At 43.5% G+C, this 22,393-nt stretch overlaps 1 protein-coding gene across 11 annotated transcripts in view; it reads right to left on the reverse strand.

Moving 5' to 3' along the window:
* DLG2 (discs large MAGUK scaffold protein 2) overlaps positions 1 to 22,393 on the reverse strand; it is a 2,047,541-nt gene that overhangs the window by 109,765 nt on the left and 1,915,383 nt on the right. The gene's annotated exons all lie outside the window — the stretch shown is intronic.

Below are 22,393 nucleotides of genomic sequence, written 5' to 3' on the forward strand. Positions count from 1 at the left end.
TGCCCATCAGTGCCACCTATCAGTGCTCATCAGTGCCGCCTATCAGTGCCCATCAGTGCTGCATATCAGTATAGCCTATCGTGCCCATCAGTGCTGCAGATCAGTTCCATCTATCAGTGCCCATCAGTGCAGCCTTATCAGTGCCCATCAGTGAAGGAGAAAACAAAGTTTTATAACAGAAACAAAGAAAAACTTTCTTTTTCAAAAATGTCGATCTTTTTTAGTTTGTTTAGCAAAAAATAAAAAACCCCAGTGGTGATCAAACACCACCAAAAGAAAGCTCCATTTGTGTGAAAAAAATGATAAAAATTTAGTTTGGGAACAGTATTGTATGACTGCGCAATTGTCATTCTAAGTGTGACAGCGCTGAAAGCTGCCCTGGGCAGGAAGGGGAGAAAGTGCCCGGTACTGAAGTGGTTAAATAATAAAAAAAAACTAAAAATGTTTCCACAATGTAAACTCCTTGTCATTCACATACTTTACTTCCAGTCCATGTAAAAAAAAAAAGGATTTTGGATGTTTTAATTTATTGTGATAAAAGATGGTCAAATAAATTGTATTAATTGTGTTAAACAGAAAAATAGGTTTCCACTTATACAACTAGGCCTGATACATAACGATCAGACACTCCAAGGCTAAAATGCTGAAAGATTTCAATTTATGTATCATATGTATCATTACGATCAGACACGCCAAGGCTAAAATGCCGAAAGATTTCAATTTATGTATCATTACATCCTCCTGCCTGAGCTTAGCTGTAAAGTCATTCTGTACTACGATCCCTGACCCACATTGGAGACGCTGTGCCAGTGAAAGCTACTGATTTACTATTTTGCAGCTATAACGGCATTAAGGGGCCAAATATCCCGGGAGAGCCACTTTATTAGATTGAAAGTCACTCTGTCGTTTTACGGGCTATGGTAAATTGGGGTTTTGAGATCTGTTAATGTCAGTTTGAGATTTGTTTTTACTCCTCCACAAAAGGCACATGCCAAACACATTGCAAATGCCCACCTACACCAGCCCCAATAGTGGTTTGTGTAGATTGTTCGTCTGAATAGTTTTTACTGTAGATATGAGCTTTATTTCACTTGGCATCCTTCCTTTTATTACATATTCCCTTATAATTAGTTTAGGTATAGTAGGACTAAGGAATGCATAGAAAACTGGGACTTCTCATGAGTTTTACTTTAACAGGGCCAACGGGGTTGATTTACTGAAGGCAAATAGACTGTGCACTTTGAAAGTGCGGTTGCACTCTGCAAGGGCATTTGATCCAGAGCTTAGTAAATGAGGGGAATAGTAATGCTACATGCAATTTGCAAGAGTGGCAGGTGTTGTCTTCAGGGTCGCTGATAAGCCAGTACAACCGCCCATCCTCAGTTCAGCAGTGTTGAATAAAAAAACCTTTCTGAATTACACACATACCTCCCCCACCATGCTCCTATAACTTAGCTGGGTGAATTTGTTTCCATTTTCTGGGCCCCTCTCTAATGATGTGCTGGTGGGAGTGGGAGGGACTATTTCTTCTGTTTTGGGTGCATGTCCATTCCACGCCCGCTCTGCATGTTGTTCTTGTGGCTTGGGCTTGGCTCAAGTCCCGGCTGGCCGCCTGCCTGCATATTTACTTGACTTTCCTGGCGGAGTGATATATCTTCCTCCGCTCCCCACTCTGCCCGAGACGGAGAGAGCAAGACTGGAGAGGCTGTGAGGCAAAATGCGGCAGCAGAGGCGGCAGCTCAGCTGACAGACTTGTCCAGGCAAGAACAGAGGGAAAGCGGTTCATGGGGCTGCCAGTGCCTTCAGTGTTGATTCAGAATATAATACATTGCACTGTCTCTGTCTGCAGCACATTATGGCATGGATCGTCTTATACTTACACACTTGTCTCCATCACATTTCAGCAATTGGAAGGAACGTGTATTGCGATTCTTGTAATCCAAATTAATATAGGAGGCTTATGCTTAACTACTTGCCGACCAGCCGCTGTCATTATTCTGTGGCAGTTCGGCTCTATTGCGTGAATCGCCGTAGGTGTACATCGCTGCATGCAATAGATACAGTTGGTGCACACGTGCGCCCGAGGCACGGAGCCGATGCGCGTGGCCGGCGCCCGCAATCAGAACGGGGATCTGTCAATGTAAACAAACAGATCCCTGTTCTGACAGGGGAGTAGAAAGAGATCTGCTGTTCCTAGTGATCAGGAACAGCGATCTCTCTTCTCCTCCAGTCAGTCCTCTCCCCCCACAGTTAGAAACACCTCCCTAGGGAACATATTTAACCCCTCGATCGCTCCCTAGTGTTAACCCCTTTCCTGGCAGTGTAATTTATACAGTAATCAGTGCATTTTTATAGCACTGATCGCTGTATAAATATCACCGGTCCCAAAAAAGTGTCAAAAGTGTCCGATCTGTCCGCCGCAATGCCGCAGACCCGCTAAAAATCGCTGATCACCGCCATTACAAGTACAAAAAAAAATAATAATAATAAAAATGCCATAAATCTATTCCCTATTTTGTAGACGCTATAACTTTTGCGCAAACCAATCAATATACTCTTATTGCAATTTTTTAACAAAAATATGTAGTAGAATACATATTGCCTTAAACTGATGAAGAAATTAGCTTTTTTACATTTTTTTGGGGATATTTATTATAGCAAAAAGTAAAAAATATAGTTTTTCAGTTTTTTCAAAATTGACGGTCTTATATTGTTTATAGCGCAAAAAATAAAAACCGCAGAGGTGATCAAATACCACCAAAAGAAAGCTCTATTTGTGGGGAAAAAAGGACATAAATTTCGTTTGGTTACAATGTCGCATAACCGCACAATTGTCAGTTAAAGCGACGCAGTGCCATATCGCAAAAAATGGCCTGGTCATTAAGGTGCTAAATCCTTCTGGTCCTTAAAGGGGTTGTAAACCCTTAAGGTTTTTCACCTCAATGCATTCCATGCATTGAGGTGAAAAATCTCATGTAATGCTGCAGCCCCCCCTGAGCCCCCGTTTTACTTCCCTGTACCCCCTCTATCTCGCCCCGGGGACGAGCACACCAGCAAAAGCCGGTGCCTCGGGTCCGGATTGGATGGACTGATAGCAGCGCAGCCATTGGCTCCCGCTGCTGTCAATCAAATCCAATTATGCGGGTGCCGGAGGGCGGGGCCGAGTCTGGCATTCGTGTCTATGGACGCAAATGCTGGACTCGGGAGCATGCCCGCAAGGTAACCCCCTCGGGAGAGCGCTTCTCCTAGGGCGTTATCTGATGAGGGGAGGAGCCGTGAGAGCCGCCGAGGGACCACAGAAGAGGATGTTTGGGGCCACTCTGTGCTAAACGAGCTGCACAGTGGAGGTAAGTATGACATGTTTGTTATTTAAAAAATAAAAAACAAACCTATAGTATCACTTTAAGTAATGCAAAAAGGGAAGCTTTGCTTGTTTGCCTCCTCCCCTCTCCGCTGCCACATTTGCCACCTTTTTTGGGGGGGGGGAGGGGGGAGCAGGTACCTGGTTTTGTCGCAAGGTTTCCCTTAGTTGAAATGATTGAAAAATTAGCTCAGGTGAGGACACCGCTAGATTCCTGGACAGGTAAGTGCCCTAATATTAAAAGTCAGCAGCTACAGTATTTGGGGCGGGAGCCTGGAGCTCCTCTTTAAATGCAAAACAAAGATAGAAGTAAAATCCTGACTTTATATTTGGACACATTCAGGCTGACGAAAAACGAATATGTATAGGTCTTTATTTTAATTATGTATTACTGCTGCAGCCCTGTCCTGTGCCGTAAGAATGTTGGAGATCTGGACTGCTGCTTTAGCACAGATGTCCAATCAACGCCCCTTCACAGTGCTCCAATCAACAACGCTGCTGAGGGAGTGTAAAGGCTGTTAATTGGAGCACTATGCAGGGGGCGTGTCACCTGCTGCACTCTGTGTGAGAGCCGTGGTCCAGAACCCCACTGTGCTGCCGCCATAGGACAGCTTGATATAGAGCTGCAGAAAGAGTACATAATAATAGAAAGAAAGACTTACACATGTTATTTGTAGCCAGGCTGACTTCATTAACAAGGGTTCAATTAGACTAGCATATCCACTTAACATTTGGAGCCATATAATAGTTTGGTGGAACAATATGTGGGACAAGAATGCTGTTATAAGCAGTGATACAAAAGTAATGTTGCAACAATGCAACCCCCATTATGGAGTTATTACCTTCTGTGATTAATGATCGCGCAGTATAACCGAGGAATATCGCTAACATTGTTGGTTACCTAGCATTTCATAAATAAATAATGCAATTTAAATTCCACAAGGATTGCTCCTAAAGTGGATCAGGAGCCAAGATCTACTGATAAAAAATCAAAAATACCAATTGAATGGTTGGATATAATTGTATGAATATGAATAAAATATTTATAAATGGCTGGTCTTGCATTCTGCTTTCCATTAGATTGAACAGCCTAAGATTATACCTACGGGCAGTTCTAGTGTAATGTCTATTACAGGCAAGCGCCTGACAAATAATATTTTTTTTTTGTTTCACTTATTTGTTAATTTCTTCTTCAGTGTCGCATAACAAAAAAATGGGTATAATAACCCTTTCATGACTAAGCCTATTTTTGTAATCTGGTGTTTACAAGTTAAAATCCGTATTTTTTGCTAGAAAATTACTTAGAGTTCCCAAACATTATATATATATTTTTAGCAGAGAATCTAGAAAATAAAATGGAGATTGTTGCAATATTTTATATCACACGGTATTTGTGCAGCGGTGTTTTAAACGCAAATTTTTGGAAAAGGGACACTTTCGTGAATTTTAAAAAATCCAAACAGTAAAGTTACCCCAATTTTTTTTATAATGTGATAGATGATGTTACGCCGAGTAAATAGATACCAAACATGTCACCCTTTATAATTGCACGCACTCGTCGAATGGCGACAAACTACGGTACCTATGAATTTCGATAGGCGACGCTTTAAATTTTTTTACGGTTACCAGGTTTGACTTACAGAGGAGGTCTAGGGCTAGAATTATTGCTCTCACTCTGACGATCGCGGCGATACCTCACATGTGTGATTTGAACACCGTTTACATATGCGAGCGCGACTTCCGTATGCGTTTTCTTCGCGGCGCGAGCTTGCAGGGACGGGGGCATTTAAAAAAAAAAAATTTTTATTTATTTTATTTATTTTTATACTTTATAAATTGTGTTTAAAAAAATTTTTTTTTTTTAAATTTTATTGCTGTCACAAGGAATGTAAACATCCCTTGTGACAGTAATAGGTGGTGACAGGTACTCTTTATGGAGGGATCGGGAGTCTAAAAGACGTCGCTTCCGCGTTTACAATGAGAAGGCTGGAACGAAGCCGCCCACAGCTTCGTTCCAGCCCGCCCCCAGCCGCCGAAGGCAGCCGATTGGACACCGGGCCTCCCGATCGCACGGGAGGCCCGGTAAGAGCGACGGGAGGCGGCGGGAGGGGGGGGATGTCCCCTCCCGCTCCTCCGGTATAACAGCCGATCGGCTTTTAGCCGCATCGGTTGTTATACTCGGGTAGCCGATCGCCCGCTGTAAACAACGGTACCGGGATGATGCCTGCAGCTGCGGGCATCAACCTGGTATAACCCCGGAAAGCCGAATACGCATATCTGCGTACGGTCGACGGGAAGGGGTTAAAAAACAATATTCAACTTTTTTATTGAGTAAAAATGTTAATAGGCCTAATAAACACATTTGTTACAAAGATATGGATGGACATAGTATATATTTGTATTGATAGACAATGGAAGAGTTTCCGGGTTTAAAGCAGCAAAAACTTTATAAGAAAAATGATAGGTTAAAAATCTTTTATTCAGGCAAAGAATGAATGCAATTAAACTGTAAATTTTAAATATATATTGTGGTTAGTGACACAAACAACAAACAACAAACACCAAACAAAAGCCATCCTAAATGGCAAACAGTACACCAAGGAAACCATAGTTTGTCAATTACATTGTGACATTTACATCTACATGAATACCCCAAATATATACTGTTTGCCATTTGCGATGGCTTTTGTTTGGTGTTTGTTGTTTGTGTCGCTAACCACAATATATATTTAAAATTTACTGTTTAATTGCATTCATTCTGTGCCTGAATAAAAGATTTTTAACCAATCATTATTCTTATACAATAATATAATAGTTACACAATAGATTACTAGAGTGCCATTTTAAAGAAAAAGATTTTTAATGCCAGTAAAGGGAACTTTTGTATTGGCACATCTTTCATGCTTGAATATCTACAACATCACTCTATGACGAAACGCATAGGGAGAAATCGGCGACGTGACGCTGGCGTATGCTGAGACATAGCGACCATCTTGTCGGTGGGGAATGCTGAATGCTATGACCAACAAATCATGATTTTTATACGGAGCATGTGAGTTTATCTCCTTTTAGTTTAACAAAACGTATTTTGATATACTGCACCATGAGGTCTATCTCTTCACATTTCTATGGGACTGAATAACCTATTGTGGTCATTGCTGGAGCACTTGGAGAAGGAGGGATGAAACCGGGGTTGTTACATCTATTTCCTGTTTACTGGCCCTGACCGAGATGCATGGAGATTGAAGGGCATCCTTTATTATTCAACTGCTTTGTGACCTTTTGTAATGAGGGTCCACTAAAGAGGGTAAGCGGCTGTGTTATTGGGTGCCGGTAATGGTTTCCTCCTCTTTCACCTTCTGTTAATCACCTTTGATGTGAAGTGTGTTGAACTCTGTCTTTGGATCCACTTCCTATGGATAAATAAAGGAAACTTTTGTATTGGCACAGCTTTCATGCTTGAATAGCTACGTCACTCTATGACGAAATGCGTAGGGAGGAGTCAGCGATGTGACACTGGTGTATGCTGGGACGTGGCGACCATCTTGTCGGTGGGGAATACTGAATTCTATGACCAATAAATCGTGTTTTTTATACGGAGCATGTGAGTTTATCTCCTTTTAGTTTAACAAAATGTATTTTGATATACTGCACCATGAGGTCTATCTCTTCACATTTCTATGGGACTGAATAACCTATTGTGGTCATTGCTGGAGCACTTGGAGAGGGAAGGCTGAAACTGGGGTTGTTACATCTATTTCCTGTTTGCTGGCCCTGACCGAGATGCATGGAGATTGAAGGGCATCCTTTATTATTCAACTGCTTGTGTGACCCTTTGTAATGAGGGTCCACTAAGGAGGGTAAGCGGCTGTGTTATCGGGTGCTGGTTTGCTCCTCTTTCACCTTCCGTTAATCACCTTTGATGTGAAGTGCGTTGAACACCGTCTTTGGATTCACTTCCTATGGACTCATTGAATTTATAAGCGTTGCACCATTTTTAGATATTTGTGTGAATATAACCTTGAATACTTCCAAATATTGAATGGGCATTACGTTAAAAACTGATTTTTAACGGCCCCCTCTGTCTTTGGATTAGAATACAGACAATTAAGTTGTCCTTTTTTCCTCTAAATCTTTATTACTTCTGATGATCCTTTTTCAGTAGACTGACCTAATCAGTCTCCCCCCTTCGAGGCCGAGGATCAGCAAAAAAAATGACGCATAACACAAGGGACTAGAAGCCCTCTTCATTGCACACCTTAACAAACGGTGTGCATTGCACGCTGCATTTACAGGGTTAAAACAGGCGGTGAGGAGGCAACATATTGCCTCTTTACTGCCCGTCAAATGCCTCTGAAAAGCGTTGCTGCTATTACGAACAAGACCTAAAAAAGCAGTTCTGATAGTACAGGAATAGGGGGTCAAGATTAAAAGTAACATACACGCACACATATAAAAACAAACACACATACAGGCAGATGTACACCCATACACACACACACATGTACACACACATACAGATACATGTACACACACACGTACACACATACACATACAGACACATGTACACACATATACAGACACATGTACACACACACAAACAGACACATACACATACACATACACCCGTATACAGCCCTTTAACCATTCAGACACAAGCCTCGGCCTGGCCCGACCCCTCTCTCCCCCGATTGGCTGACTGACTTTGATTGACAGCCGTGGGAGCCAATAGCATCGCTACTCTGTCTCAGCCAATCAGGAGGGGTGTACTGGATGGCTGAGGGAATCGTGGACATCACCGGAGAGAGAAGGGGCTCAGGTAGGTAATTAGGGGGTGCTGGGGGGGGGGGGGGGGGCTGCTACACACAGAAGGTTTTTTATCTTAATGCATAGAATGCATTAAGATAAAAAAACTTCTGACTTTACAACTCCTTTAAGGGGCAAAACCTTCCGGGGCTGAAGTGGTTAAAAATTTATAGTACAGTACCTTCCCTCACACAGCTGGGTACTGCACTATAGGGGGAGGCAGAGAGCACAGCACACACACTCTCCCTTCCTTTATTTTTACTTTGCTGAGTCTGACTGAGTCTGACTGAGCTCACAGTGCCGATGTACAGTTCAGCTAAGGATCAGGAACTTGGGCTCATCTTCTTCTCGGGCACCCCTGAGGACCTCTGGTGGCACCCCAGAGTGCAGCGGAACCCCATTTGAAAAAGGCTGTTCTATAGGGGTTGGTTTACTAAGGTAAGTAGGTTGCTTATTTTGCAAGGGAAGTTGCAATTTACAAAGGAATTTCCGCCAGAGCTTAGTGATTGAGGTGAAGCTCTGCTGACTTCCATCATCCAACTATGTGCAAGCAAAAGTGACTTTTTTTTTAATTTTCCTTGCACATGATTGGGTATTCTTTCCAAAGTGAAACTTCATCACATTCACTAAAGTCTGGGGCAAATTGGTTTGCAAAGTACGCTTTCCCTAGCAAAGTGAATGGCCTATTTGCCTTTAATAAATCAACCTCCCCCATCCCCCCCAGCCTATAAACTAGTCTCCATTCTACCCTCCAAGAGTTAAATTTTCTCACCCCCTTCTATTCTTCTGTTCTTTTTTTCTATTTTGCTATTTGAAAAACAATAAAAAAGTATATTAAAAAAAGGTTAGCCATGCTGCTGATTGTGAATTAAAATACAATAATTACATTATTGTAAAAGTAAGCAATGAAAGTAAAAAATTAACCTCAATTAGTATATATAAAAAAAAAAAAAATCTCACTCCCTATTTTTTTCTCTGTTAATTTCCTCTACACATTCTTTTAAGAGATTGTGAATGAATCCCCAATATTTTATCATATCTTAAAGAGGAAGTAAAACCCGATGGGTTTTACTTCCTCTTTTGCTCCCCGCAAGGCCTGCAAATGAAAAGCATAATGAGCTAGTATGCAGCGCATTTTTTTTTTTTTATTACGTTTGTAAATAACTTTTCAATGCTTTGTACCATTTCTGACAGCTGAAGTGTTAACAAAACAGTTGCCGGTAGGTATTGGTAATTAGTATCGACGAGTACTAAAAAAAAAAGTATCGGTGCTCGTTATTCTCTACACATTCTTCTCTAAAACCTACCCCAAGAAGGTCCTACTGAGCTGCTCTGTAAGGCGACAGACCCCCAGGGATGGGAGTTTTAGTTAACTGTACCCATATGGTGTCTAAATGGAGAACAACCACCTTATCGTATGATTCAAAGCCAAGAGTCTCGGAGTCATCTTTGACTCAGGAATGACAATGCATGCACAAATAGGATCAGTGGTGAGCAGTTCCCACCATCTCCTCCGCCTCCTACGCAGACTCATCCCCTTCATCCCAGAAGAAGATAAAGCAGCAGTTGTGGGAACAATCATCAATTCCCGACTCGATTACGCAAATTCGCTCTACTTAGGACTACCCCAATATCAACTTGCGCGCTTACAACTCATTCAAAACACGGCGGCAAGACTGTTAACAGGAAAAAAACCCTGGGAATCTATTTCACCATCCCTAAAGTCCCTACACTGGCTAACCGTAAAGAATCGGATCAAATTCAAGACCCTCTGCCTCACCCACAAATGCATACAAGGAAACGCTCCGCTATACCTTCAGGAGAAAATAAAACACTATACACCCAATCGCAGCCTTCGATCAGCTAACCAAAATCTCCTCATCATGCCTAAATATCGCTACAAAGCAAAGGGAGAATGAAGATTCGCAGTCCAAGGACCCCGACTATGGAACGCTCTTCCGACCCACATCCGCATGGAAGAAAACCATCAGGCCTTCAGGAAAAAACTAAAGACCTTCCTTTTCTAAGAGCTGGTAACAGAGAACGCATTCTAGCGCCTTGAGGCGATTCAGTTCGCATTTGCAGCGCTCTACAAATCCTTCATTCATTCATTCAACTGGTTATTTAGAAAGTCAACTCAATTATGAACTCTGAAGGTGTTTTATTGATAAGAAGTCTAAAAACCTTGGCAACCTTGGCTGGATCATTGTGGAGGTATGGGTCTGGAAGACACAGCTTTAGGGACCGCAGCAATGGGCTTGGAACTTGTGTTGATGTGCAAGTGCAGCTCGCCTTTAGTCGCATTTCGCTTGCATCCACGATTGTTTCAGATGCTTTTTGAGATCAACTACAGGTGCATTTGACCTGAAATTAATCTCATTCTGCATTTGGACTCCTTTGAAGCTGCATCAAGCTGCCTTTGCATCGCAAATTACTTGAATTGGATAACAAGCAGTTCTTATGGGAAAAAAAAAGCCTGTCAACACAGGTCCTTAAAATTGTAATATAGTCTTGAGAAGATACCAGCTAGCTATAGCTACTTCTGTGTGAGTCACCTCTGTCATCTTATCTTCTAATGCCCTGTACACACGATCGCACATTCCGACAACAAAATCCATCGGATTTTTTCCGACGGATGTTGGCTCAAACTTGTCTTGCATACACACGGTCGCACAAAGTTAGTCAGAAATTCCGAACGTCAGGAATGCAGTGACGTACAACACGTACGACGTGCCGTGAAAAATGAAGTTCAATAGCCAGTGCTGCTCTTTTGCTTGATTCCGAGCATGCGTGGCACTTTGTGCGTCGGAATTTTCCACACACAATCGGACTTTCCGCGAAAAGATTTTGTTGCCGGAAAATTTTAGATCCAGCTCTGAAACTTTGTGTGTCGGAAATTCCGATGGAAAAAGTCCGATGGAGCCTACACACGGTTGGAATTTCCGACAACAAGCTCCGATTGCACATTTTGCGTCGGAAAGTCTGACCAGGTGTACGGGGCATTACAGGTCATTGCATTACCGCAACACAATGAATGGCAACATGAAACATATTGTAATCCTGTCATTATATCCAATTTCTAGATGACAATATACAACAAACTATGTTTCACTGTCAGCGTTGGGACCATAGTGTTATATTTTTTACTTGAATAAGGCCTTTTGAAACTAAAAAAGTAACCTATGCTACTAGGGTTACTTCCTTGAAACTACGATTGCACCGATACCACTTTTGTAAGAATACAAGTACTGATACTTTTTTTCAAGTACTCGCCGATCCTGATAATTTTTTTTTATGTCATGTGACAGTGGACTGTGTCAGTAGTTTTTTTTTTTTTACAAATTTTTATTTATTTTTTTACTTTGCTTTCTTTTTTTTGGGGGGGGGGGGGGGGAGTGGACAGTGTCAATTTTTTTTTGTTTGTTTACAATTTTACCTTTTAAAAGATTTATTACAATTTTTAAATTTTTTTTTTTATTTTTCAGCCCTGTTGGGGGGGGCTTTGGTGAGATATTGGGGGTCTAAACAGACACCTGACATCTCCCCTTTGAGACAGGGAAAGGGACTGAGGACACAGATTCCCCAGTCCCTTTCACAGGTTACAATGCTCAGTTACGAATGGGCAGTCAGTGATCACTGACTCTGTGCATTCAGGAAAGGAAGGAGCCGGTAAATGACAGATTTACCGGCTCCTTCCTCCACTCTCCATCCTGACAGATCTGGGATAGGGGGGACCAGCGGAAGACAGAGGGGGACCAGAGGAGGACACGGTGGGGGACTGGAAGAGCACGTAGGACACAGAGGGGGGCCGGAGGAGGACACGGAGTGGGACTGGAGGAGCACGGAGGACATGGAGGGGGACCGGAGGAGCATGGAGGACATGGAGGGGGACCGGAGGAGCACGGAGGACATGGAGGGGGAACGGAGGAGCATGGAGGACATGGAGGGGGACCAGAGGTGTACGGAGGACATGGAGGGGGACCGGAGGAGCACGAAGGACATAGAGGGGGACCGGAGGAGCACGGAGGATATAGAGGGGGACCGGAGGAGCACAGAGGACATGGAGGGGGACCGGAGGAGCACGGAGGACATGGAGGAGGACCGGAGGAGCACGGAGGACATGGAGGGGGACCGGAAGAGCACGGAGGACATGGAGGGGGACCAGAGTAGCACGGAGGACATGGAGGGGGAACGGAGGAGCAAGGAGGACATGGAGGGGGACCAGAGGAGCATGGAAGACATGGGGGAACGGAGGAGCACAGAGGACATGGAGGGGGACCAGAGGAGCATGGAGGACACAGAGGGGGACTTGAGGAGGACAGGGGACAGTCAGGGGTGATCGGTACAGCGGTGGGGGGAGTTACAAGCACCGACCTCCCTCTATAGATTTCAATAAAGCAGCTGAAATCTGTGGGAGAGAAAGGAGGAGAAGCGGCTGTCAGCTGCTTTATTGAAATCTATACAGGGAGGTTGGTGCTTGTAACTCCCCCGACCGCCCCACCGATTACCCCCGACTGTCCAGGTATTGGGTCAAGCATCGAAACAAGTACTCCTGCAAATGCTCGGTATCGGCACCGATACTAGTATCGGTATTGGTGCAACCCTGCTTGAAACAGATATATACTTGAAGCAAAAATATATCATAAAAACCCACTGTGGATTCTTTTCAATAGCCATCAAGATACCGAAGAGAAAAATGGAATTAGCATTCATCAGGATATAACCAGGCATGGTGAATACTATCCCAAAGATGTAATGATCATCTTCTAGGTTACTCCGCAGAAATTGCCTTTGAAGCTCATTTGCCTAATTGCATAATTAAAGGATAAAATATAACAATGTGCTCTTTTCAGAATGCATTATAATAAACTCAATTCAATTATGTATTGTTATGCAATATTAATTCATCATCCATCTTGCTTTGTGCAGGCTGTGCTTTCCTGAATCATTTGAAACTTTGTTGGCATTTAACTTTGAATTAAATGAATAAGACTAGCCCTGTCAAAAAGTGTAGAGAAAATTAATATATGATGTCTTTCACAAAGGGGGCAGCAAGCTCTCCAGCTTTTAAGCAGCAAATCTGTAGGCTCTGGGACTTCTTCCTTGGCCTTAGGAATAACACTGTCAAAATACGTTATGGAAATATCAGAATGCAATCTCCATTTTTAAAATAAGTGTTTCAATTATTAAAATTCAGCTGGCACATTTCTCACTGAACATTTATTACTTTCACATAGTGATGTCAATGGGACTTTTCAAACACCAATGACATCATAAAAATGCAGCCTAACCGTTCACTAGAGACCAGTGACATTACCGAGAATACAGCCTATCTCATCACTAGAGACCAGTGACATCAATGAGAATGCAGCCTATCCCTTCACTACAGACCAGTGACATCACCAAGAATACAGCCTATCCCTTCACTAGAGACCAGTGACATGACTGAGAATGCAGCCTATCCATTCATTAGAGACCAGTGACATCACTGAGAATGCAACCTATCCATTCACTAGAGACCAGTGACATCACGCTTTTAAACCCCGCTAGCGGGCGGAAAAGGGTTAAACCCGTCCGCAAAGCGTAGATAGATAGATAGATAATACATGCAGCACTTTTTCTCTAGAAGCACAGCACGATCTTGAGGCAAAAATTAAATGGCATGCCTCTTATATGGGCTTTACAGACCGCGACCCAAGCTCTCTAAAAATTGGTGCACAGCGGAGTGTTTTTCAGACGGGCAGCAATGATAGTCACACTTCTGAACAGATCCTTACAAATGTTGTCAATGGAAAAAGAACCTCCTTATATTGCTGCTCTCTTATTGTAGTGAAGCAGGCACAGCCTACCTGAGAGTGGCAACTCTGCTTGGATTTTAGAAGCAGTGCTGCATCGTCGCCACCCCATCACAAGAAGCTAGACATGTGCAATTCGTTTCTTTCAAAAATAGTTTTTTAATGAATTTCGACAAATTCAATCATTCGGAAATATGCGAATTAACGAAAACCCGTTTAACTCATTTTTCTGAATATTTGTAAATTCATCAATTCTAAAATTCGGAAATCTGGAAATTCAAATATCCAAAAACCTGAAAATGTGAAATAATAATTAACTAATAACTTAACTATTACTAACTATTAAATTTTAGGCATTGGAATTTCCTTTCAAATTTGGCTGTTAGAGAACATAACAAATACAAATTATCCAAAATAACGAATGCCGTATCTAAACGAATGGAACGTAATGAATTAAAGCAAACGTTCCGCCCACCGCAGCAAAAATTAAAAGCCAGCAGCTACACATACTGAAGCTGCTGACTTTTAATAATCGGACACTTACCTGTCCTGGAGTCCAGTGATGGCGGCACCGCAGCTGATGTTTCCATCAGCTGTCGGGTGCATGGCGCTGCCATTGCGAGTAAGGGAACCCGGCAGTGTAGCCTTACGGCTTCACACCAGAAACCCTACTGCGCACGTGCTCCGCTCCTCTCCTCTCTCCTATTGGCCTGAAGGCCGGGGAAGGAGGAGAGAGGAGGAGGGAGCCCGGGCGGTGACATCAATACCTACGGCTCAGGCTCCCTGAAGTGGGAACAGGATACCTGAGAAAGACATGTATCCTGTCCCCCCCCCCCCGAAAGGTGCCAAATGCGGCACCGGAGGGGGGGAGGAGTACAACGAGCGGAAGTTCCACTTTTGGGTGGAACTCCGCTTTAATAATAATAGATAACAATAATAATAATAAAAACTTTTTATTATTATTATTTATTAATAATTAGTTCTGTCCCATTTGTTTAGATACCGCATTTGTTATTTCAGAAAATTCGTAACTTTGGGTTAAATTCGTATTTGTTACGTTCACTAACAGCCAAATTTGAAAGGAAATCCCAATACCTATAACTTAACAGTTAGTTATTTTTAGTTAGTTAGTTTGTTATTCTTTCGAATTTTTGGATTTTCTTCCTTATTTTAGAATATTCGAATTTATGAATTTACGAATTTTCCAATATTCGAATTTACGAATTGCGATCATAACGAATGACCAGAAAAAGGAAAAAGAAAAAAAAAAAAAAAAACGAATGAAAAGAAAACCAAAACTAACACATTTTTCGGCAATGCAAGAAGCTGTAGTAGTTGGATTTTACTGGCAGGATCAACAGGTATTTGTGGGACTTTGCAAAAGCGCTAAGAGAAAACTGCAAGTGCAGATACAGTTATAATGAAGTGCTGCAGCACATATTTCTTTTAAAAGGAAGGCCTTAGTTCTACATTAAAACAGAAGTCCTATGGGCCTTTACATCTTCTCAATCAATATACGGTACAGACAGACAGTGGACAGCACAGCAGCTCTTGGACCCTAGGAGCCCTCTTAGCTCTGATTGGCAGCTTTAGAGTCATCCAAAGTAAGGTAAGGGCAACATTTTCATAAGAAAGCTTGTCATAATAAATTAAACTAACTGCTTCAACTAAAAATTAAGAATTAATGTGACACCCCTGGCTGGCTATCATCCATTTTTAAAGGTACAAGCTTTTACATCACTTTGGGTTTCTCCATTAAGCATTATATAATACCACATATTAATACACGGGACATTATCGTGATGCGATGGGGTTGATTTACTGAAGGCAAATAGATTGTGCGCTTTGCAAGTGCAGTTGCCCTCTGCAAGGACATTTGTTCTAAAGCTTAGTAAATGAGGGGACATCAGTCGACAGTTAGACCAATTGTCTAGAAATGGAGACAATTTATTACCGTGGCTACTCTTCCTAGAAGTAGACGTCCATCCAAGATGACTCCCCCAAGGCACAATGCAGAATGCTCAAAGAGGTAAAGAACCCAGGAGTAACAGCTAAAGGCTTGAAGACATCACTAGAACTAGCAAACATCCCTGTTCATGAGTCTACTACAGTATATGCAAGTCTTTGAACAGGCAAGGTGTCCATGGTAGAACACCATGGAGGAAGCTGCTGCTCTCCATAAAAACATAGCTGAGGCCTGACGTTTGGCAAAGAGCACCTTGGCCAACTGCAACGCTACTGGGAAAATGTTTTTATGGACTGACGAATCAAAAGTTGAATTGTTCAGGAAGAACGCTCAGCACTATGCGTGGCACAAAAAGGGCACAGCTTACCAACATCAAAAAACATCATCCCAAAAGTGAAGTATGGTGGAGGGAACATCATGGTTTGGGCTTGCTTCTCTGTCTCTGGGCCTGGACCACTTGCTATCATCGAGGAGAAAATTAATTCCCACGATTACCCAAATATCCTACAGGATAATGTCAGGGCGGCTGTCATCCAGATGAAGCTTAGTAGAAGTTGGGTGATGCAGCAGGACAATGACCCTAATCGCAGTAAATCCACCACAGGCTGGCTTCTGAAAAAGAAAATGGGCCTTATGCCCTGTACACACGATCGGACTTTCTGACAACAACACCGTGGAGTTTTGTTCGAAGGTTGTTGGCTCCAACTTGTCTTGCATACACACGATCACACAAATGTTGGCCAACAATTACGAACGTAGTGACGTACAAGACATACGGCGAGCCGATAAAAAGGAGGTTCAATAGTCATGCGCCCTGTGGGCTCCTTCTGCTAATGTTGTGTTTGGTGAGCATGGATTCCGAGCATGCGTGGACTTTTGTCCGATGGAATTGTGCACACACGATCGGAAAGTCCGACAACAAAATTTGTTGCTGAAAATTTGAGAACCTGCTAGCCAACATTTGTTGGCGGAAAGTCCGACAACAAATGTTTGATGGAGCATACACACGGTCGGACTTTCAGCCAACAAGCTCACATCCAACATTTGTTGTCGGAAAATCCGATCGTGCATTAGGGTTTGAAGTGGCCCAGTCAGAGCCCAGACCTTAACCCCATAGAGATTCTGTGAGAATGACCTCAAGAGAGCCATTCACACTAGACATTCACTGTGTCCTTAGGACACAGCTGATCACAGATCGCGGTGAAGGGCCAATCACAGCGGCCCTTTACCATGTGATCAGCTGTGTCCAATTACAGCTGATCACATGTACACAAACTTGCCGGTTATCGGCATTCCGTTCCTCATGCGCTGTCACAGTGTGAGGAAAAGAGAGCCAGTAACCGGCAAGCATGACAGGAGACATTTACACAGATAATCAGTGCCTTGATTATCAGTGCCCATCAGTACCTCCTCATCAGTGCTCATTAGTGACGCCTCATTAGTGCAGCCTATCAGTGCCACCTATCAGTGCCTCCTTATCAGTGGTGCCTATTAGTGCCCATCAGTGCAGCCTCATCAGCGCACATCAGCGAAGGAGAAAAATTACTTATTTGCAAAATGTTATAACAGAAACTAAGAAAAACTGAGGGTTTTTTTGTTTTCAAAAAAATTTCTGTCTTTTGCGTTCAATCACAGTGGCCCTTTTCCATGTGATCAGCAGTGTCCAATCACAGCCGATCACATGTAAGCAAACTTGACGGTTATCGGCATTCCTTTCCTTACACGCTGTCACAGCACGAGGAGAGGAGAGCCGGTAACCGGCAAGTGTGACAGGGGACATTTACACAGATCATCAGGGCACTGATCATCAGTGACCTGATGATCAGTGCCAATCAGTGCCCATCAGAGCTGCCTATCAGTGCCTCCTCATCAGTGCCACCTCATCAGTGCCTCCTCATCAGTGCCGCCTATCAGTGCTGCATATCAGTGCAGCCTCATCAGAGCCGCCTCATTAGTGCCCATCAGTGCTGCATATCAGTGCAGCGTCATCAGTGCCGCCTCATCAGTGCCCATCAGTGCTGCATATCAGTGCAGCCTCATTAGTGCCCATCAGAGCCGCCTATCAGCACCGCCTATCAGTGCCCATCAGTGCTGCATATCAGTGCAGCCTCATCAAAGCCGCCTCATTAGTGCCCATCAGTACTGCATATCAGTGTAGCATCATCAGTACCCATCAGTGCCGCCTCATCAGTGCCCATCAGTGCTGCATATCAATGCAGCCTCATTAGTGCCGCCTATCTGTGCCCATCAGTGCTGCATATCAGTGCAGCCTCATCAGTTCCCATCAGTGCCGCCTCATCAGTCCGCATCAGTGCTGCATATCAGTGCAGCCTCATCAGTGCCCATCAGTGCTGTATATCAGTGCCCATCAGTGCCCATCAGTGCCGCCTATCAGTGCCACCTATCAGTGCCCATTAGTGCTGCATATCAGTGCAGCCCCATCAGTGCCCCCCCAGTGCTGCCTCATTAGTGCCCATCAGTGCAGCCTCATCAGCGCACATCAGTGAAGGAGAAAAATTACTTATTTGCAAATTTTATAATTTTTTTAAATATAAATTTATAGGGTTTTTTTTTTTACTGCCTTTTTTCATTTTATTAGCAAAAAATACAATGTTGCATGACCGCGCAATTGCCATTCAAAGTGCGACAGCGCTGAAAGCTAAAATTGGCCTGTGCAGGAAGGGGGGGGGGGGAGTGCCCGGTATTTAAGCAGGTAGTAAAGACACAAAAAATTTGAATTGATTGTGCGTTATCAGCTTCCAAGGGGTTCACATACATTTTCTTGCTACTGTATGTAATGAAAACAGTAAGGTTGTATTTAAACGTTTAACGAGCATGTTGATTGGAGGGGGGGGGGGCTCAGCTTTACCTCTCAAACTTCAGCAATGCAACAAATCTTTAATATGGTAAAAAGCGCAATGTAGTAGGCCTGGCTCCCCTTTCCTCCATATTTCTATCATTAGATGAAAATGATAATGACAGCTGCACCATCACTTTCCATCCTACTGAAGACAAACACTTGGGGGGGATGAAATGACAATAATAACAATGTTCTATGATTAGAAGGAAGAAGGGCACATTGAGGCCGGGTGCACTGTAACCTATGAGGTGTCGTTCCTGGAAAATAGGAATATATCTGAAATGAGACGGAACAGACTGTTTGCACAATCACAGAACTGTGGATGAGGCATAATGAGAACCGCGAGATGATGATGTTTATAATGAGAAACGCGAGACGCCGATGTTTATAATGGAGACAATAATGCAAGAAAACAACCTGGAAATTGATTTCATTTTAAACCGTCAAAAGGCAGATAAGGGCAATGAATTTACATCCGACTCTTCCACATCAGCCACATTCCTCATTTTCAGAAGAACGATGGCGCTAATAAAATGAAGTCTGGCGGGTACAATTAGGTTTTAATGCGAAATTGTGGAAAAAATGGAGTCATCAAAACAAGAGTAAATGAAATGTTTGCTTAACCTAAAACCTAAAACTTCAGGCTGCTGTTAAACGCACCCATGTAGTGGCCCCACCCCCACACTAAAGAACACCAGAGGGCGCTATGTAAGTGCAGTATATCAATATATGTACAGTGGGGACAGAAAGTATTCAGGCCCCCTTAAATTTTTCACTCTTTGTTATATTGCAGCCATTTGCTAAAATCATTTAAGTTCATTTTTTTCCTCATTAATATTGACAGAAAAACACAGAATTGATGACATTTTTGCAGATTTATTAAAAAATAAAAACTGAAATATCACATGGTCCTAAGTATTCAGACCCTTTGCTCAGTATTTAGTAGAAGCCTCTTTTGATCTAATACAGCTATGAGTCTTTTTGGGAAAGATGCAACAAGTTTTTCACACCTGGATTTGGGGATCCTCTGCCATTCCTCCTTGCAGATCCTCTCCAGTTCTGTCAGGTTGGATGGTAAACGTTGGTGGACATACATTTTTAGGTCTCTCCAGAGATACTCAATTGGGTTTAAGTCAGGGCTCTGGCCATTTAAGAACAGTCATGGAGTTGTTGTGAAGCCACTCCTTCGTTATTTTAGCTGTGTGCTTAGGGTCATTGTCTTGTTGGAAGGTAAACCTTCGGCCCAGTCTGAGGTCCTGAGCACTCCGGAGAAGGTTTTCATCCAGGATATCCCTGTACTTGGCCGCATTCATCTTTCCCTCGATTGCAACCAGTCGTCCTGTCCCTGCAGCTGAAAAACACCCCCACAGCATGATGCTGCCACCACCATGCTTCACTGTTGGGACTGTATTGGACAGGTGATGAGCAGTGCCTGGTTTTCTCCACACATACTGCTTAGAATTAAGGCCAAAAAGTTCTATCTTGGTCTCATCAAACCAAAGAATCTTATTTCTCACCATCTTGGAGTCCTTCAGGTGTTTTTTTAGCAAACTCTATGCGGGCTTTCATGTGTCTTGCACTGAGGAGAGGCTTCCGTCGGGCCACTCTGCCATAAAGCCCCGACTGGTGGAGGGCTGCAGTGATGGTTGGCTTTCTACAACTTTCTCCCATCTCCCGACTGCATCTCTGGAGCTCAGCCACAGTGATCTTTGGGTTCTTCTTTACCTCTCTCACCAAGGCTCTTCTCCCCCGATAGCTCAGTTTGGCCGGACGGCCAGCTCTAGGAAGGGTTCTGGTCGTCCCAAAGTCTTCCATTTAAGGATTATGGAGGCCACTGTGCTCTTAGGAACCTTAAGTGCAGCAGAATTTTTTTTGTAACCTTGGCCAGATCTGTGCCTTGCCACATTTCTGTCTCTGAGCTCTTCAGGCAGTTCCTTTGACCTCATGATTCTCATTTGCTCTGACATGCACTGTGAGCTGTAAGGTCTTATATAGACAGGTGTGTGGCTTTCCTAATCAAGTCCAATCAGTATAATCAAACACAGCTGGACTCAAATGAAGGTGTAGAACCATCTCAAGGATGATCAGAAGAAATGGACAGCACCTGAGTTAAATATATGAGTGTCACAGCAAAGGGTCTGAATACTTAGGACCATGTGATATTTCAGTTTTTCTTTTTTAATAAATCTGCAAAAATGTCAACAATTCTGTGTTTTTCTGTCAATATGGGGTGCTGTGTGTACATTAATGAGGAAAAAAATGAACTTAAATGATTTTAACAAATGGCTGCAATATAACAAAGAGTGAAAAATTTAAGGGGGTCTGAATACTTTCCGTCCCCACTGTATATATATATATACATACACACTCACCGGCCACTTTATTAGGTACACCTGTTCAGTTGCTTGGTAACACAAATTGCTAATCAGCCAGTGGCGGCCTGTCCATTAGGGGCGTACGGCATCACCCCCCCCCCATCCATGTGTTCGGCGTCCTGCATGTAGATCAGGAAACCAGGTACATGAATAGGGAAGGGCAGCGCCTGTGAGCCCCTAATGGACCACCCTTGGCTCCTTGATCTACATGCAGGGCACCGGATGCATAGATTCCAAAGGCCAAAGGGGGGAGCTTTTTTTTAAGCACGTGATTAGAGCCTGAGGCTCTAATAGGCTTCAAAAAATGGTGGGCTCGGGGTGCAGAGCACTGCGCTCTGAGCCCACCCAGTTGTGTTACAATCGCGAAAGAATATTCGCTATTGTAACACTGATTCTCCTCCAGGCCAATCAGCAAGCGGGTCATGAGACCCATCACCCGATTGGCCGAAAGGAGATCCGACCGGTTTGGCTGCCAGGGGGAGGAGACACTGGGAAACCGAGACGAGCCCGGAGAAAAGTCATCACCGCACACTGCCCGAAGCACTGCCCATGAGATGGGGTAAGTGCAGGGCCCTGACTGATGGGGGGGGCTTCTGTGCCATCCGGGGGGGGGGGGGGTAGATTGTTGGCCGCCACTGTAATCAGCCAATCACATGGCAGCAACTCAATGCATTGAGGCATCTAAACGTGGTGAAGACGACTTGCTGAAGTTCAAACAGAGCATCAGAATGGAGAAGAAAGGGGATTTCAGTGACTTTGAACGTGGCATGATTGTTGGTGCCAGATGGGCTGGTCTGAGTGTTTCAAAAACTGCTGATCTACTGGGATTTTCACACACAACCATCTCTCGGGTTTACAGAGAATGGTCCGAAAAAGAGAAAATATCCAGTGAGCGGCAGTTGTGTTGGAGGAAAATGCCTTGTTGATGTCAGAGGTCGGAGGAGAATGGGCAGACTGGTTGGAGAAGATAGAAAGGCAACAGTAACTCAAATAAGCACTCGTTACAACCAACATATGCAGAATACCATCTCTGAATGCACAACACATCGAACCTTGAAGCAGATGGGCTACAGCAGCAGAAGACCACACCGGGTGCAACTCCTGTCAGCTAAGAACAGGAAACTGAGGCTACAATTCACACAGGCTCACCGAAATTGTACAATAGAAGATTGGAAAAGCGTTGCCTGGTCTGATGAGTCTCGATTTCAGCTGCGACATTCGGATGGTAGG

This window comes from Aquarana catesbeiana, linkage group LG02 (assembly GCF_042186555.1).
Source record: "Aquarana catesbeiana isolate 2022-GZ linkage group LG02, ASM4218655v1, whole genome shotgun sequence".
In the NCBI taxonomy this organism is placed as follows: Eukaryota; Metazoa; Chordata; class Amphibia; order Anura; family Ranidae; genus Aquarana; species Aquarana catesbeiana.